A 15,925-nucleotide genomic window follows, 5' to 3' on the forward strand; every position below is an offset into this window, starting at 1 on the left:
CTTCCTTCCTTCCTTCCTTCCTTCCTTCCTGCCTTTCTTCCTTCCTTCCTTCCTCCTCCCTCCCTCCCTCTCTCTCTCTTTCTCTCTTTCTTTCTTTCTTTCTTTCTTCCCCCCCTTTTCTTTCGTTTTGTGAAGTATGATTAATAAAAACTCAGAGAGAGAAATTGGGGTTTAACCTGGAAAAACAAAACAACTGGCCACTGGCTCTTACCTCAACCTCAGTCTGAAATGGCGATCCTGCCTCCAAGAATCTCAGAATGAGACTGTGACTGAGAGATGTCTCCTCCCATTTTATAATTCTCTCTAGGGATGGAATTAAAGGCATGCATCACTGGGATTAAAGGTGTGCATCACCTGGTTTCTATGGCAACTAGTGTGGCTACTGGGATTAAAGGTGTGTATTACTACTGCTGGTCGGTAAGGTTGACAAGTGGGGCTTTTTTACTTTCTGATCCTCAAACAAGGTTTATTTATTAAGATAAAAATGAAATGCCATTACATTTTGTTTGTTTCTCTGTGTAGCCCTGACTGTACTGGAACTCACTCTGTAGACTGGTTGACTTCAAACTCAGGAATCCGCTTGTCTCGACCTCTGGAGTGCTGGGATTAAAGACGTGTGCCACCACTCCTGGTGCGTAAATCTTTCTTAAGCCACAAAACAATGTCTTCCTTTTCCTTTCTGTATTTCTTATTTGCTGAAGAAACTGGGTCGTTTGTCCTGCAGGGTAATTAGCTTCAGATTTCTTTTGCCATTCTTTTTGTCCCTAGGCTCGACCCCCTAAGGATGCTTAACATGGCTAGAGTCATGTGACATAATTCTTCCCTATGTGGTTGTGAAATCGACTTGACCTACCCTTAGCTCCATTTGTCTCAGCTGGATTTTGATGGAGGAGGTGTGTCTGCCGTTGCCAAACACAAGTTTGCCTTTCCATGCTCTACATGATTGGAAGTGAAAATGCTAAGAAGGTGTTAATATAAGCAGAGACGCCTAGCTTCTCTTCTCTCTTCCCATTCAACTCCCCCCAGGCCTCCTCCTCATCTTAGAGATAATGGTTGTTAGTCCATTGTTTCCTATTCTTTGTTTATTGTTTGTGAACATAAACTAAAACTCTTCCTCCTGACAGAGACAGGCTGCAACTGTATTTATTCTTCTGATCTATGTCTCATTTACCAGTGTACCCTGGGAGCTATGTTTATTATTATTATTATTATTATTATTATTATTACTACTACTACTACTACTACTACTAATGTATATGGGTGATTTGCTTGCATGTATGTCTATGCACCATGTGTGTGCTTGGTGCCCAGGAAGGTCAGAAGAAGGAATCAGATTCTCTGGAACTGGAGTTACAGTTGGGAGCTGCCATGTGGGATCTGGGAATGGAATCTGAGTCCTCTGGAAGAGCAGTCAGCGCTCTTAATTGTTAAGCCACCTTTCCAGCCCCCATGTTTAATCCTTTGAACAGCTTCAGAGCAGTCCACCATGTGTAGTCTCCGTAGTTTCTTCGGCCTCACCAGAGGACATTTGGCTGGCTTCTGGTCTTTGTCATCACAAATGGTGTTACAGAGGATAATGTGGGCATGCGTGAGTTCACAATTCTGGTGGCTGAATTTTGGACTAAATGCTTTCTTCCTAGGCCTTGCAAAAGTCGCCTTGCACCGAGACTAGACCATTGTGAATTCTCATCCCATTTTAAGAGCAGCCCCACTCACTATCCTCAGTTCTAGAGTCTATTATTAAACGTTTGGATTTCCGCCTTTCAGAAACATAGATGGTTTCTCAGTAGACTTTAAATTTACAGTTCTCTTATGAGCAATGATGAATGTATTTTCATTCGCTTTTCGTTTTGCATGGATTGCCTTTTCCCCCTTCTGAGGTTATTAGGCTTTTCCCGTAGAAATTCTTTTAGCACATCTTCTTTGTATTTGATGCAGTTTGCGGTGACTCCACCCAGCTTTTCAGCTGCGATTTCTTTCACTTAGGAGGTTTTATATTGCTATAGAGGCCTCTCCATTAATATTTTATTACTTTTATTAGTTATGAGTTTTATGAGGTGTAATCAAGAGTGAGTTTGTTTCTTTTGCATTATGAAACATTTTATGGATTTTTTTCTTTGTTTCTAAAAATAATTTTGAAAGAATTATTTTTAGCTTATTTTACTTTATGTGGATGGATGTTTTGCCTGCATGTATGTCTGTGCACCATGTACACGCCTGTTGCCCAAGGAAGCCAGAAGAGGGCATCGGATCCCTGGGACTGAAGTTACAGATAGTTGTGAGCCCTCCTGGGTATTGGGAATCAAACCTTGTTTCTCTGGAAGAATATCCAGTGCTCTTAGCCTCTGAACCATCTCCCTTTTCTGCCCCCTTTGTTTTTATGTTTTCATTTTTACATCAAGATCTTTGATTCATCTGTACTTATCCTGGTATTTAATATGAGGGATAGACCTCTTTCTCTTTCTCTCTCTCTCTCTCTCTCTCTCTCTCTCTCTCTCTGTATGTCATGTGTGTTGATGCCTGTGGAGGCCAGAAGAGGGTGCTGGATCCTCTGGAGCTGCAGCTATAGGTGGTGGTTGTGAACCACCTGCTGTGGATGCTGGAGACTGGATTTGGGATCTCTAGGAAAGCATGAATGCTCTTTGCTGCTGAGCCATCTCTTTCCCCATTGCTTGAATCTTATTTATTTATTTATTTATTTATTTGCGTTTTCAAGACAGGATTTATTTGTGTATCCTTGGCTATCCTGAAACTTGTTCTGTAGACCAAACTGGTCTCAAACTCACAGAGATCTGCCTTCCGAGTGCTGGGATTAAAGGCATGCGTCATCACTGCTTGACCCATTGCTTAAATCTTAAACAACCTAACTCTGAATGGGGGAAATTATGAACCTTTCCCTTTTTCTGTTGTTACTCTCTGTCCCTAGTATCAGAAGATATCTGCTATGAAGTCTGGGACATTTGTTTCTGAGACTTACATAAATGTGGATACTGAAGGGCCCAGACCCTCACCCAGAGTGCCCAGACCCTCACCCAGCACCCCCTCCCCCCCCCCAGCAATTTGGCAGCCATGATAGGCTTCAGAAAAGACCCAGCAAGTTGTAAGCCTGTTGTTGGAGGCTGTTTTGTTTGTTTCTGGCTGCTTAGACCTGAAAAATATCACACAACACTGCTTGACCTATTAGTTCATGCTTCTTATTGGCTAGCTCTTATATCTTAAATTAACCCATTTCTATTAATCTATGTATTGCCACATGGTTGTAGCTTACTGGTAAGGTTCTGTCAGGTGGTGTCTGTCTCCTACAGCAGCTACATGGCTTCTCCTTACTCTGTCTTCTTTCTCCCAACATTCAGTGTAGTTTTCCCGACTAGCACTACTCTGCCCTATCACAGGCCAAAGCAGCTTCTTAATTCATTAACCAGTCAGTAAAAGCAACACATCGAAAGCCCCTGACTCAGCAGGATGTTCTGTGCCCCCAACCTTGCTCCACCTTGCCCTAATTACCAGAAGAAATTGCCAGATTTCCTCCATATGGTAAGGTACCAGTCAGGTTAGCAGGCTCTGGATTAGAGTGGAATGTAGTAACCACAGCAAGTGCCACCAGAAGCAGCGATTTCCTCGCTGCTGTAATTGACCAATCAATAGGACAGCTTCCCCCAGTCTGGATGTACACCAAACCTGAGGCGGTTGCTATGCAACTTGAAGACCTCCAGATCCCCCCTTGCTCTACCCCCAATAAGTGCTCTGCCCCAGTGTGGCTCGGGGTCTCTCCTATTCCACTGCTCTGTCATATGGATGAATCCGATTCCAACTGATAATTAAAAAGAGCCTTTGCTTTTGTATCGAATCTGATCGCTTGGTTGTCTTTGGGAGTCCAGACTCTGGGCACAACAGATACAATGTATCAGGGAAAGCTTGCTTGAGCAAAGATGAGAAAAAAGGAAAGTTACTCCTTTTGAGTCAGAAGTCAGAGATGTAGGCAGGTTTACCAGTACCCCAGGGTACTAGCTCTCTAAGCAGCAGCTTCAGAGGAAGGGTTCTGGGAGAGCTAAGTATACCGCATCATGGAGGATAATTAATTCTCCCATCTCCTCAGCTTGACCTCATATGAATTATGAAGGGCTGATTTCTTGGGTCAGGTGACTGACAGGCTGAGCTTCATTAATTAGGGACGGGGATACCGTTTATAATGCTCTAAACTTTGGAGCAGATTAGAATGCGGTGTCTCTACCCAAAGACAGAGGCTGAACTCAAATTCCATTCTTTTGTCCAAGGAGGAAGCAGCTTTCCTTAGCAAAGCCCCGATACCTCCCCCTTTTCATGTGATATTTTATTTTATTTTTGAGACAAGGTTTCTCTGTGTTACCTCTTGAGTGCTGGGACTAAAGGCATGCACCACCACTGCCTGGCTTCATATAATATTTTATTTTTATTTTTGTTTTGTTCTGTTGAGACAAGGTTTCTCTGTGTAACAGTCCTGGCTGCTGGGATTAAAGGTGTGTGCCACCATTGTCTGGTTTCATGTGATATTTTAAACCTCGAGGAGGGATGGCTGTGATAGTTCCATTCCCAGAGTTGCCATGGGAATGATTGGTGGGGTCCAAAGGCTACCATGAAGTAGAGTTCTGCTCACAATGGCCTCCAAGACTCTTACTAATCCCAATCTATAATTGTAAAACCCACTACCCTTATCAAGAACTGAGATCCTAAATCATTTAGGAGGTGGACTGAAACTGGGATTTATAGTCTTCATCCTCTTTGGCTTTTAGACTTTGGAGCAATAAAGGGTGTTAGAGATCAGCTTCAACAAAAATACCACTCACCAGGATAGGGGTATGGGGATTAGAAAATTAATAAAGAGGACGAAGTAGATGTGGGTGAAAATAATAAAGCAGAAAACATAGGATAGTACTGGGAGGGAGCTCCAGTGAATACTGAAATTGCCTGCATTTAATTTCCATTTGCTTAAAATACCCTGACCCCAAAGGTTAGGAGTAAGATAAAAAATAAAACTGCATTAACATGATACAAGGAAATGAACATACCAATTGAAGGTTGTGGGCTATGTTCTTAGTTAAACTTTCTGTTGCTAGAGCAAAACAAGTCATGCTCACACCCTAGACCAAACCATTCCATAGGCAAACAATTGTTATCTTCCTTAGGGAGTAGGAACTTAGTAGGATCCTTGGACTTTTGTTTGGGGTAGAAACATGTCTACTTCTCTATTCCTGAAATATTAGGTCTGGATATTAGCCATGCCTGTTGACAATAACTTTGAGAGAACAGAACTCTCTGATCTAAATCTAGGTGGGATCTTTGTTTGAGGTAGAAACAGACAATAACCTTGAAGGCCAAGAGGTAAGTTCCAACTCTCTGACCTTCAGACAAGGTGGAAACAGGCTCACATTTTTGGGCCTCTATAAAGGGGAATCAGTTGAAAGGCATTAGATTATTGATGACCATATGAGTATAGAGAGGAGACAAAATTAAGACAGCAGTTGACTACACAGGCCCAAAAATTTATATTCTTACTAAGATTATAATAGAAATAACTCATTCATACCATGAAAGCCCCAAGATCTGTCCCAAAGCTGTTGATCAAAGGGATGGTGGTGTCTGGGCCGGAGTTCTGGTCACAGCTTCATGAACAGCTTCCAGGGAGCTGGGTAAAAGAAGAAAGATAACAGGAAACCAAACTAGAAAGTAGAGTGCCCCTCCCGCCCCTGCTCCAATTCTTGTGACATTTGGCATTCCTCTGGCTAAGGACAAAAGTCACCCCGCTATTGTGGAGGAGCTTGCCATAAACTCTCTGCCCAACCTCTATCTCCTGTTCTCATCCTACAGGCTCCTGGATGGAAGAAGTAACGGCATTGATATCAGATATAAAGGGGTGTCCTAGGCAAGGGATAGACTGCTCTAGCCGTCCAAACCAGCTACTGGATCCTGCTGTAGACCAGAGCCTGGTACACCTGTTGTACACCAGCGTGGAGAGTAGAAAAGCAAAACATACATAAAAGCCTTCAACTTATAGTTATTTCTTAAATTTTTATTTTGTATGGTATTGGGAGTTGGGGATGTAGCTTTGTGGCAGAATGCCTGGCATGCAAAAAGCTTGGGGTTCAGTCTCTAGTACTCCCCCCCAACACACACACACACACACAGACATACAGACACAAACACACGTTAGGTAACCATTTTGCCCCCTTCACTCACAGCCCTCAGTAATAATAATTAGTGTGTGTGTGTGTGTGTGTGTGTGTGTGTGTGTGTGTGTGTGTGATGGGGATTGGAAGCCTGGTAGGGCAATATATGTGTGGGGAGATGGACATAGAGTATGGGCTCCTAATTTGCTTGGGGCAGCTACTACAGTCACGTTACCTGGAGTATTCCAATAGTTTAGGACTTAGCCTGTTTCTACATCTTCCCCCAGCTGTGGTAAGGATGAGTCAACACAGGCCAAGCACTGACCTTGTGGGCAGAACTCCCAGATCAGTAAGGGCCTCTGTTGGTGCAGGTTTCCCCCGTCTGTGTTCTGAGACCCCCCTCCCCACACCCATCCTGTTGTTCAGTCTCCTCTGTGAATGTGTCATTGTCCATTGAAGCACTAAGGTTACCCAGGGAGTAGGAGCTGCTTTGGAGACTACCCATTGGAAATATTCCTTCCCATCAAGGTTCCTATACAAAGGTTTAACATCTAACCCCCAGGAAAGAGATCACTCAGACACTGCCACGTGGTGGAGGGGGCAGAAGGGACTGTGTTTATAATCTTGTCCTCAGTTACCTGACACCAGTCTCCAGGGGAATTAGCAGAAGGCAACTCAAATTTCAGAGGACATATTTCTGTCTGAGGTCGAGCTGTCTTCTCTCTCCAAGGACCTGTACCACATCCTTCCACAAATAAGTGACTCAGCCCTGTTAGGGAATGACCTACATGGAAAGTATAGCTTCTCGGGGAAGCACAGAGACCAGGACAGCACCTCGGGGGGCAGGTGAGACTCTGTGAAGTAACCAGGGTGCACAGCTGGTCAGGAGCCAGGTTACTAGCACCTCTGCTGGGTTCCCTCTAGGACTCCTTCTCCTCACCCATATCTTCTCTTACACATCCTGCAGTTTCTTTGGTAGTCAAGACAGCAGTGCACAATCACTGGGCACCCTGATACCTCCCATTGTCTTTTCACAGGATCTCCCTCTCTCTGCCTCCCTTCGTACTGGGCAGCCACCCGTAAACTCAGTGCCGCAGGTCACCTCTCCCTCTCATCCTCCTGGAGCTGATTTTAGTCAGGCTTCTACCTCCAGCCCTGTACACCTCACTCTCCAATGTGCTAATAGACTCCTTTAGTCATTTCCATGCTCAAGGTGAGAAAACCCGAAGATATTCCATATTCCTCACTGAGTTCTCCATATATTTTCCTGATGTCGGATTCCTCTCTGTGTGCTGTGAATATGATTTATTACCATTGGTTATTAAAGAAGCTGTTTTGGCCAATGGCTTGGTAGAGTAAAGCCAGGTGGGAAATCTGAATAGAAATATAGAGAGAGTAGGCAGAGTAAAAAGATGCCATGCAGCTGCCCAAGAAGTAAGAGGTAGCAAACCATGAGCCTTGTTAATTTAAGATATAAGAGATAGCTAGAAATATGCCTGAGCTGTTGGCCGAACAGGGTTGTAACTAATATAGTTTCTGTGTGATTATTTGGGTCCGAGTGGTCTCTGTGTACATTCTCTCTAACTATGGATTCCTGTATTGGGGATTTCTCATCAAAAGGGAAATGGTTGGGGGAATAAAAGATCATTAAGTACCTTGTATTACACTGGACCTGAAAGACCTCCGGTGTGGGGAGACTCTCACTCAAGTTTTGGGATAACATGACCCCCGCAAGAACTCACGAGAGACTGTCCTTGCTGCAATCATACGAGGTTTATTGACACCAGTGCACTGGGGCTGAGACTCATTTCCAGCGCAAGGGAGGAGTTCGACCCCAGTAGCTGGGAGAAGGGGTATTTAAGGGAAGAAATCATAACCCAGTAATCCAAAGGATGTAGGGAGGGCGTCAGTGGAAAATTCCAAAAATACCAGTGATAATCCCAAGGGGGTAACTCCCTGTTTCAAGATTATTCTCAAAGATTATAATCTAATTTTATCTCCAGCTAGTTCCTAAAACAGAGTCACGGAACTGGCTAATGTAGATTTTTGATTCTTCTTTCCCTGTTTAGATTTTTGGCTCTATTTTTTCTGCTAGAGGGGTCTGGATTTATCTGGGTCTTTCAGACCAAAAGTTCTCCATAATTAAAAACAGAATCAAGATGCTATCAGGTTCATCTAATGCCCAGACTGTGGAGTCCTCCAAGAACCAGCCGGGAGACTGAGGCCCGTATGTAAGAGGAAAGAGCTTTTATTCTTGTTCAGGTTCAAACTTGGACTCTCCATGTGTCCAAGGCATTGGACAATCAGAGAGCTTTGAGTCCAGTTGGGGTGAAGTTTTTTCTTTTTTAGTAATAGAAGTTGGGGTGAGGGATTTCTAAGGTTCAGAACCTCAGATTGGCTGACATCTGTCTAGGAGTGTCTTGGTGAAGGGGTGTGGGTGTGCTGGGCTAAGGGACCTCAGGTGATGGTCCAGCAATAGTTGGAACCTTAGGAATTTCCTTTGGGTGGTCTGTTCCTGGGTGGTGCCTGGGTGGGTTCAGTTTGTGGTCTTTCTTGGAACCAGGCATTTCCTTAGGGAAAACTACTAAGACTTGGGCCTACTTTCCAGTTGGTCTCTATGGACCCTGTCTTGGTGATTTTTCATGTTTTCTTTAACCCCATTGCATTAGGCATTGAGGGATGATATGTTTTGCTTTTAGTATTTTTTTTTTGTTTTTAAAGACAGAGTCTCTATGTGCAGTTCATAATGGCCCTGAACTTGCTCTGTAGTACAGGCTAGCCTCCAGTTTACAGCCCTCCTGCCTCAGCTTCAACTGGGATTACAGGTATGTGCGCCAGTACCGACCTCAGGTGAGCCAATGCATACTTGAGAACTGTTACGTTGGATCATTCTGTTGCAGTAAAGGTTGGCTCTTAGCTGATCCCAGAGGCCAGTCTTCAAGCTCCGCTGTATGTAACACCACTAACACCTGGCCAAGCACCAACTTCCTTAATGACTGCTGATGTTGGGTAAGGTGTAGTAAGTGTTCTGTTTACTGTTAGAAGGAGGCTCTGGGAAATTTAGGGCCTAGGTTTCTGTTTACAGCTCAGACACCAACTGTAAACAACCACAGGAAGGTCCTTCCCTTTCTCTGGGACCTGAAGAGAGGGGTGGGGAAATAAATGGAAACACATTCCCAAGAAGTTTCAAATGCCAGCTATTACCCCAGACTGTCGGAGACCTGGGCTGTGGTTTCTGGGCTTAGGGCTGTCATTAGGGTGAGAGGTGACACAGGGCCTCTAGTCAGGACTTCATTTCTTTATCTGCAGAGATTGGCCTGGATGACCTCAAACGACCTCCTGGCAACCTGAAGGTCAGAGATTTCAATCCTGACGTTTGCTTGCCCCGGGGCTTAGGCTTTGTTCTTAAATTCTACTGGGGTCTGGTTCTATTCTTCACTTGGAGCAAGTAGGGAGAAAAAAGTAAGAGTCACAGAATACAAAACAAGGTCAAATGCAAACAAACCAGCAAACAAACAAACAAACAAACAAACGAAAAAACCCAGGCTAGCTGTGGAGGAGCCTTGCTGAGGACTGTGCCTTCCTCTCCACCTTGACTAAAGGTCAGAGTTCAGACCTATTCTTGCTACTTCAAGGTTTTACTTAAGGTGTGGCTACTAACAGATTGTTTTGACCTAGTGTGTGTGTGTTTGACCTAGGCTGTGGTTTGGGTATTAAGACGGTTGGTTTGTTTGTTCCTTTTATCATGGTAAAGAAGTCTTTTGCTTTTTGGAGTGGAGTATATATAAAGGCTGGTAGAAATAACCGCCAGGTGAGTCTCAGTATTTACTAGATGCCCTCCCCACTCTATCTGTTGTCTATTTCATTCTTGATCCACATTCTTCCCTGAAAGCACTGACAAATATAATATGTTGGGCAGGCGGGACCCGGACAGAGTCTGACATTCAAAATGTGACTGAAGGCTAGAGTGGGAGACATCTCTGAGAAGATGCCAGATGCCAGGCCAGGTGTGTTGAGGATGAAACAGACACAGGCTTGGTCACAAAGACCAACAGAGTGCAAATGCAAGGCCACTATCCTGACCACAGGGACGAGCAGGAACTTTACATTTAAGTAACGATTGCTGATTCCTCTAAGATACTTCTTTCACCCTCTCTTCTGTCTGTTAACCTTAAGTTAACAAAATGTTAAGTAAAATGCTGCAGGTCCCCGAGTGGCAGCAGTGGACAACAGGCCATGAGACCACACGGCAGCAGTTAGTGGGCAGTGTGTCCCGAGACCAGGGCAGGTCACGAAGGCAGCCGGGTCCCAGGCAGAAAGCCATGTGGTGGATGAGAGACAGAGATGGATAGGCACCCCATGCAGAGTGAAGTTGGCTATTTATTTAGTGGGTTATGGAAGGGAAGGAGAGAAGGGAGAGACAGAAGCTGCCTCTGAGGTGGGGGAGGAGGGGAAGGAACTCAGGCTGGAAGTGGAAGATCAGCTTGCCTTGGTGGATGAGGGAGTGGGCATGGCTTGTCTCTTAAAGGGACAGGACAGACCATTCCAATAGCTCTCTAGTCAATTCTTGTTAGCAGGAAAACCCTGGAGACTGGAAGGGTCACGTGAGTCAGGCAACTGTTGCTGATAGGAATGAAATGATCAATTTATCCTCTAAAGAAAGAGGTTCAGCCTGTCTAGGAGCCAGGTTAAATGCGCTGTGCAATAATCAGAGGCCTGAGACTCATCATTAGGACAGGAGAAAGAGAATGAGCCAGGACCCAAGCCACTCGGGATCCTGGGAAGGACACACACAGCTTCCTGTCACTGCTCTTCTGTATTCAGCATGTGACTTTAGGAAGTCATCGTGGTTCTTGGAACTTCTGTGTCTTCAGCTGGAGCATGGCTCTATGCCTGTTTTATCCAGCTCACAAGGCTATCCTAAGCAGAAAATGAGTTGATGTTTGTACATCGATTCTATTCTGAACACATGTAGTGCTTAGGGGCTGCCCCTCTTTCCAGGGGAGCTAATTTCTTGGTTCATTGGGGGAAAGAAAAAGAAAGATTGGCAAATGTCCAACACCCGATTAAGCAGGAGAACGGAATCATTGATTTCCTTGTGCAAACAGCACACGTCCTTCCAGTCACCCCAAACAGGCTTTCAAGCCGCTGCTCCGGTGTGATGTACTTTATTTAAACTTAACCCAGTCGTTTCCACAGTCTCACAAGGAAGCTCTTTTCTCCTACAGCCAGAGGAAGAAATCAAAGCTTGGATGAGTTGAATAAGTCATGCCTGAATTCACACGGGAATTTGAGCTTGAATCTGTGTGACTTCCCGGGGCACGTTCAGTTTCCATGGTAGGGCGCTCTTTAGCTTTGATGGGAGAAACGAAGCCAGGAGTTACATCAGACCACGAGGGCCTTATATGCCCTAGAGACATGAGAGAAGGAGTCGGGGGTCTCTGGGAAAATTACCTGAGTACCATTCTGTGAAGACACCTGGGGCCCGAGACTGGCCAGTGCCCAATATATGGGCACCTGCTCTTCGTTCTCCATCTCTCCTCCGGCGTCACCAAGGATGACCCGAGTTCACAGCTCACTGAATACGATTTTGTAGTCTTGCTGCCCATCTTCTTCAAGGCAGGCTAGGACGCCACTTCAGGTGGAAGCCTGGTTGGGTTACAGACTAAAAGCAGGGCAGGGGTGAAGGTAGGGGAGGGGCCAGTTTCAGTTTCCCCCTCCTTCTCATTGTAGGGCTATCCCCTCCCCAAGGCCTGTTTGTTAATGTTCCTGGGACTTGGGCGGGGAAGTATACAGTGGATTTAGCTAATCGAGAAAGACCATTCTCTAAGCAGGTCATTTAGTCTAATCCAGGTGGTCAAGTCCTCTGCGTGGGTTTCATTTTGCTTTGAGGCAGCGAGGCAGACCTCAAGCTGGGCTGGGAAGCCTGGCGCTTTGATCTGAACAAACCTAGCGGCCAGCTCCAGGAGAGTTCTGTCCTGCTGGGAGGCCTCCAGAAGGGGGCGTTGCTGACCTATTTGTTTGGATTTGATAGACTTTGGGTAGTTCCAGGTTTCAAAACAAGCATGTCCCATTACCTAGCAAATTCCAGTAAGCCTTTGTTGATGCATTTTTTGGGGGGGGGGGGAGAGAAGGGGTGTGAAAAAGTACAAAAAATTTCTAGAGATGTTGAAAAGAGTTCCATAAAATGAACAGGTGAGTGCAGTGAGACTGTTAGATCATTATTCAAAAGTCATCAGCACTTTCGTCTGCTAACCCTGCTAGAAAGAAAAAAAGGCTTACAGCTAACCTTCACAAAGGAAACAAAACCTTTAATGTGCCAACAACAACAACAACAAAAACCCAAAAAACTGAATGAAACATACTAAGAAAAACTAAAGATTGTCAAGAAGAAAAGTAACATAGAAAATCAGGAAGATGATATGGACAATTGTAACACAAATCCAAAAGGTTTTTAAGTCCACAAATGTGCATCCTTACTCGTGATCAGGGAAATTAAATGAAAGAAAAGTAAGATTCCTTTATAAACCCCTAAGATTGGTGAAAACCAAAAGATTTGCTAAAGAACTGGGGAAGATCCGAGGACTGAAAACACAAGGTGTTTGTGGATGACGAGTTAGGAACTGCTCCCCAAGCACAGATGTGCAAATACTTTCCACTTGAGAGACTCTCTCTTATTTTTTTATTTAATTAATTTGTTTATTAGGTATTCAGTGCTCTGCCCGCATGTATGGTTGCACACCAGAAGAGGACACCACCTCTCATTAGGGGTGGCTGTGAGCCACCACATTGTTGCTGGGGATTGAACTCAGGACCTCTGGAAGAGCAGCTCTAAGAGAGTCTTTTAGGCTGCATGTGGCCGTGTTTGCCTTTAGAGACAGCAGAGGCAGAGGCAGGCAGATCTCTGTGAGTTTGAGGCCAACCTGGTCTACAAAGGAGAGCTTCTCTTACTTGCTCCCAATGCTAGTGAGAAGAATATACTGTAGAAGTGTTTGAAAGAAAACAAACAAACCCTAAAACAACCTAGATGAACACCAAGAAAAAAAAATCAGCGGAACCGTAGGATATCATAAAGTTGGGGGGAAGAAAGCAATCCCCGCCTAAAAGGCTGAAGAGGTCCATTAATAGTCACTTTAAAAAGATTTATTTTTTTAATCTTGTATGGGTATCTTGACTACTTATATGTATATGTGCTATGAAATGCAGTATTTAGGGAGGCAAGAAGCAGGCATCAGCTCTTGTAGAGCTGGACAGACAGTCGTGAGCTTCCCTGGGAGTGCTGGGAAATGAACCTGGGTCCTCTGGAACTGCTGACTTGCCATTTCTCTAGCTCCTCACTCTGTTTTTTGTTTTGTTTTGTTATTTGTTTTGTTTTTTTGAGACAGGGTTTCTCTGTAGCTTTGGAGCCTGTCCTGGAAACTAGCTCTTGTAGACCAGGCTGGCCTTGAACTCACAGAGTCCCCCCACTTCTGCCTCCTGAGTGCTGGGATCAAAGGTGTGCGCCACTACCTCCTAGTTTAGCCTTGAATTTTTGTTTAGTCTTTAGCCAGGACTACAGACCTGCCCCACCAGGCCTGATTAAAGTCATTTGTTAATGGTTTACTTTCATCAATCGAGACACTTGTTGAAGGGACTGGACATTTGATGGCACTGTCTGCCTAGAGTGGATCTGGCATTGGGAAGTACAAAGAGGAGGGTAGAGAGCAGGAAAACAAGACGGGTGGTGGATGGGAGGGAATGCAACCCCCCCCCCACCACCATTTAGGCATGCCGGCTAGAACCCACACGCTGGCCCAGCCTCCTCAGACATTAGGATGACTGATAACCAGCTGCTACCTCCTGTGTCTGTCCTGGAATTCTTATTACATGTCTGGAGTCTGGCTCAGGCCAGTGAAGACGTTGCAGACAGCAGGTGCAGCCTTGCCCATGGGACCCATGCAGGGAAACCTCCCTCTAGATCTCCACTTTGGACAACCTCCCAGCTCTCTCTCCCCGCCAAGGCCTTGTCCTCAGTTGCCTTCCAGAGCTAAGGCCTGAACTGTGTTTGTCCCCTCCCTCCCCCTAGAAAAGTGGCTACTGACTTTGCCACCATCCCTTTGTCACTGCTCCCTCCCTCCAATCAAGCAGTCATAAAGCAATAAAAGAATATGGGAAAGAAGAGCCCTGGGCCAAAGCTGCAACAAGTCAGTCCTAGCAGGTTTGGTGTTACAGTTTCAGACAAAGACAGGCGTGGTGGGATTACACCTGTAAACCTAGCACTCTTGAGGCAGGAGGATGATGAAGTTGAGGAACCTACCTGCTGACACTAGGTAGGAGAACAAGGAAATGACCTGGCTCCTGCCGAGGTCCTTCCAGCTCAGAGCAGGAAACAGACAGTGACAGGCAATTATACAAACTCGAGATAAAGGCTCAGATAAGAGCAGTGTTTGCTGGAAGCCCACAGGGACACTAAAGACCCCAAAGGAGCCCTAACCTGGAAGCCTGAGACAGCTTCCTGGGAGAGGTGTCCCCTAAACTGAGGTATGAAGGTCAAGATACTCTGGGCCGGGGTCAGGGAGTTAATCGGCTTGGGTGTGGTGGTGTATACTTAAGTATATTTATAATCTCAACACCTGGCAGGCTGAGGCAGGAGGACCACCAGGAGGCAAGGTAAAGTTAGACTACATAGTGAACTTCAGGTCATCTGGGTCTTTAGAATGAGACCAACTTAACTCTACCCTCCCTCAAAAAAAAAAAGTAGCTACTGTTCCAGGAAGAAGAAGTAGCAGGGGCAAAGGCTCTGTGGCCAGGAACAAGAGAGGGAAGAAATAGAAAGGCTAAGAATGCTTCGGAGAAAGGGCAAAGTGGGTAAGAGACAGAAAGAAGGGCCTCCTGTCCCCAGGAGGCGTCCTGGAGGAGCATTCTCCCCTCCTGTCCCCAGGAGACGTCCTGGAGGAGCATTCTCCCCTCTCCTTCTTTCTTTGATCCTCTCTCTTTATAACCCCCATCAAATACTTCCTGTGCAATTGGGAATGTGCTGGAGACTCTGGATGGGACACAGGGGTGGCAATGAGGCTGGGGTGAGGTATTTGGTAGTCAAGACAATGAACCCCTAAAGGGACCATTTCTAAGCCCTGAAATCCGTGAATCAGTTCCCTTGCAAGATTCTTTTATCATCTATCTATCTATCTATCTATCTATCTATCTATCTATCTATCTATCTACCCACCTACCTACCTACCTACCTACCTACCTACCTACCTACCTATCTATCTATCTATCTATCTATCTATCTATCTATCTATCTATCTATCTATCTATCTATCTATCTATTTTTCTATGTTTTTGAGACAGGGTTTCTCTGGCTATCTTGGAACTCACTCTGTAGGCCAGGCTGGCTCTGAACTCACAGAGATCTGCCTGCCTCTGTCTCCCAAGTGAATTAAAGGTGAGCACCACCACCACCCAGCCAGAAAAGACGTTTCGCAAATGTGATTCAGGGTCTAGAGATGGGCCATCATCTCTATGTCGGTGAGCTGGGAAGACAGTCAGAAGCAGGGGAGATCTGGAGCTACCGTGCTGCTGGCCTGGGAGAACCCTGAGGTGGCTTGTAGAAGCTCAAGCGGCTGGAAGAAGCCGTTGCTTTCCGGAGTCCCCTAAAAGAATGCAGTCTTGTGGACAGCTTGGAGTTTAGGATTTCTGACCTTCAGAACTCTTATGAGATGATACATTGTGTTGTGCTTTAGGCTGCTTAGTGTGTAGCAAGTTATTAAGACAGTAACAGTCAGTGAACACCAGGACAA

At 45.3% G+C, this 15,925-nt stretch overlaps 1 long non-coding RNA gene across 1 annotated transcript in view; it reads right to left on the reverse strand.

Annotated features, from left to right (window-relative positions):
• Positions 1 to 11,295: 11,295 nt before the first annotated feature.
• LOC125388271 (uncharacterized) overlaps positions 11,296 to 15,925 on the reverse strand; it is a 300,518-nt gene continuing 295,888 nt past the window's right edge. The window contains exons 9-10 of the long non-coding RNA XR_015738159.1: positions 11,598 to 11,808; positions 11,296 to 11,496 (exon numbers count right to left, since the gene is read on the reverse strand). This is a non-coding gene — a long non-coding RNA (uncharacterized LOC125388271). The remainder of the gene's footprint in view (positions 11,497 to 11,597; positions 11,809 to 15,925) is intronic.

The sequence above is a fragment of the Myodes glareolus genome, chromosome 6 (genome assembly GCF_982192425.1).
Source record: "Myodes glareolus chromosome 6, mMyoGla1.1, whole genome shotgun sequence".
Classification (NCBI taxonomy): Eukaryota; Metazoa; Chordata; class Mammalia; order Rodentia; family Cricetidae; genus Myodes; species Myodes glareolus.